Below are 3,515 nucleotides of genomic sequence, written 5' to 3'. Positions count from 1 at the left end.
CAGTTCTTGAAATCTTTTTAGAAAGACTTGGGTTCAAAGGTGAATATAAGTACCACTTTTCACCCTCAAATGGATGGTGAAGCAGAGCGCACTATTCAGACTCTAGAAGATATATTGAGGGTGTGTGTGATGGATTTCAAGATGCAATTAAGATGATCACCTGCCTCTTATTGAGTTCGCTTACAACAATAGTTACCACTCTAGCATCCAAATGGCTCCTTTTGAGGCTCTTTATGGGAGAAGATGCATATATCCTATTGGATGGTTTTAAGTTGGTGAAGCTAGGTTGATAGGACCAGACCTAGATCATAAAGCTATGGAGAAAGGGAAAGTGATCCAAGAGAGGTTGAAAACAGCGCAGAGTCATCAGAAATCCTACACTGATGTTTGGAGAAGGGAGTTAGAGTTTGAAGTAGATGATTGGGTATACTTGAAAGTTTCACCCATGATGGGTGTTATGAGGTTTGGTAAGATGGAGAAACTTAGTCCTCTATATATTGGTCCTTCCAGGATATCTAAGAGGATTGGCAATGTAGCTTGTGAGTTAGAGCTACCCCAAGAGGTGGCAGCGTTTCATCCAGTATTTCATGTCTCCATGATGAAGAAGTGCATGGGCGATCCTTCATTGATCATACCAGCTGAATATATAGGGATCAAGGATAGCTTATCTTATGAGGAGATTTCTGTTCAGCTTCTAGATCGTCAAGTTCGCAAGTTGAGGACTAAGAAAGTAGCATCAATCAAAGTTCTTTAGAGGAACCAGTTTGTTGAGGAAGCTACTTGGGAATCTGAAGAATATATGAAGAAGAGGTATCCACATCTCTTTGAGACCGGAGAAATTCCAGATCCAGGTACTAATTCTCTTTGGCATGTTGTATTTGCATTAGTTTTTGGGTATTTAAGCTGAATGTTATATGTTACATCCTTAGCTTAGTAAGAGTAATCTCATTCTAGGACTAATGTTCCCAAGGGGGAGATATTGTAACATCTCGCTAATTGAAAGAACTAGAAAGAGTTAGAATTGGAAATAGTCATTTTAGGAAAGAATGAAAAATCTGGAAATCTATTAAGTTATGTTAAGTTTGGGTTTTTGGTCAAGTTCAAACGACCATAACTCCTAGCTCAGGATGATTTAGGTGTGCTTCCAGATACCGTAGGAAAGATCTTGGAATTATCTTTCCAAATCCGTCGAGTTTGCGCGATCCTAAGTTTGTATGAGAGAGATATGCCCATTGGAAGTTGGGCTGTTCAAATAAGGAAAGTGTAATCAGGATTTTGGAAGGGTAGTTTGGTCTTTTCCTTACCCAATTATTTTAATTCATTTTGAGGAGTTTATTTGGGGTCTTATCAGAATTATATCAGTTTAGAAAATTGGAAATTCACGCTAGGGCCTGGAGAAAAGGGAAAAGAGGAAAAAGGAAAAGAAAGTTCAAGATTCATCGATTTCTTGGAGATTTGCATGTGGATTTCGTCAAGGGGTGATCCCTACGAGGTATGTGAGATCACATAGCATTGGGTTAGTTCACCCACGCGCCAATCATGATTCAATTCAGTGAAGTTGTATTGTTTTGAAAGCAAATCCTATGATTTCTTGATGTTAATTCGTTTGAAATCTTGTGGGTTCTTGTTGTTGATGTTTCTTGAAGTTGATTCATGTATTTAGGTGTGATTTCGAGTTGAATCTTTCATATATTGAGGGTATAGTCGATTCTAAGTGTTTGGGGGAAAGAACCAAGTTGAAATAGGGGGTTTAGAGTTGAAAAACGAGCAAGAAAAGTCGAAGTGCACTTGGGCAGGGGCCTGGGGTGCCTCCCCAGCCCAAGCTCCCCACTGGGGCTCTGAAGTTTGACCTCTGGTGTGCCGCGCTAGACAGAGCGCCCCAAGTCACTCCCTGAAATTCAAGGGCTGGCGCCCCGCGCCTCTCAGAGCGCCTGGGACGCAAGTTCTTCCCATTCTTCCCCTATCTTTCCGTACTAGTTCCTTAGCAACGTACCTATGTTTTCTAGTTGATTCCAAGACTCTAAGGTACATCTAAACATCATGAAATCATCCATAAACATGAGATCATGAACCTTGAATCCATAATTCATATCAAGGAAAGTTAAGAGTCAAGTCAAGAGGCTAAGAGTTAAGTCAAGAGAAGTTCATAAAGTTTTCCAAAAGTCTTTCACAAACGTTTTAACTTTGTTTTACGATTTAAGCTTTGAGTTGAGTAAAAAGTAATAGTACAGTTCAATTCTTCAAAGATTATACGGGAACTAAGTATTCCCAAGAGTTAAAAATGTTTTCACAGTTGAGCAAGAAGGGAAACACCGATTTCCAAGAGAGCTTTTAAGCTAAGTTTTGTGTAATTATGTGAATCCAAAGAAAGAGTTTTTGTTTTAAAAACATATGAGCTAAGCATATTTTGGACTAGTATTGAGCACTGATATGGGGATACGAGTTCATAATAACTCAAGTCTCCGTAAACCATGTAGCCATCATGGTAGTAAATGATTATACTTTTTAGATGATTCCTTAAATGCTTTTTAGCATAGACTAGTGGATCCACTTAGTTAAGGCGTTCTATATGACGACAAAGTATAGGACAATTTTGACAGCGTGGTCAAGACACTGTATCATCACTTAGGCTCATAGTGGTGATTGTCAATTAGAGAAACTCTCACAATATTATATTACTATATATGTAAACTGAGTTGTTGTTGGATTTCTTTAACAAATTGAGTTGCTAATACTTTTTTAAATGCCTTGTATAACTGCACCATTATTGTTGTTTTACTTTGCATTTGAGTTAAGTTATTCATGAGTTGAGTAAAACCAAGGTAACTGTTCCTTCGAGATTCTTTTCAAGCTTACATATGTTTTAGTATTTCCCTCGTATACTTGTACATTCAATGTACTGATGTCATTTGGAGTGCATCATTTTATGATGCAGACACAGGTAACCAGGATCAACATCCAGCGCCTCGTTTATCCTGTTAAGCACTCAGAGTAAGTTGGTGAGCCTCCTTGATTTCCCGAGGGATAATTTTTACATTGCTTTCTAGTATTTCAGTTGTTAGGATGATCGGGGGTGTTGTCCCGACATCCCTCTTTGTTTTAGAGGCTTCATAGACGAGTAGTTATAGTTCTTTAGTCTTTCCGTTTTCAGTTGTATACGTTTAAGACTTGATTTGCCATTTTGGCTAAGTTTAATATTTCTTTAAGACATTACATGAGTTATTCTTTTGAGTCTATTTCTTGTGTTTAAGTCTTCCGCTGAGTAAGTAAGCCAGGCCAAGGGTTCGCTTGGGGCCAGAAATGGTTCTCGAGTGTCAGTCCCACCCAGGGTGTAGGCTCGGGGCGTGATAAAACTATCCCCACTCAGACTCAAATCTTCAAAACGAGTTCTTAGAATATGAAGTTTATTCATTTTTAGATACTCCTAATCACACCATTCTCTCTCTAGCAAGTGATAAATAGAGGTAGGTTCTAACGTGTGCATTCGTTAGAAAGCAATCAAAATGAAAATAGAA

Source organism: Solanum verrucosum, unplaced genomic scaffold, assembly GCF_900185275.1.
Source record: "Solanum verrucosum unplaced genomic scaffold, falcon-dt-bn FXZP01000136.1, whole genome shotgun sequence".
Classification (NCBI taxonomy): Eukaryota; Viridiplantae; Streptophyta; class Magnoliopsida; order Solanales; family Solanaceae; genus Solanum; species Solanum verrucosum.
Note: the sequence above shows the minus strand (reverse complement) of the source record.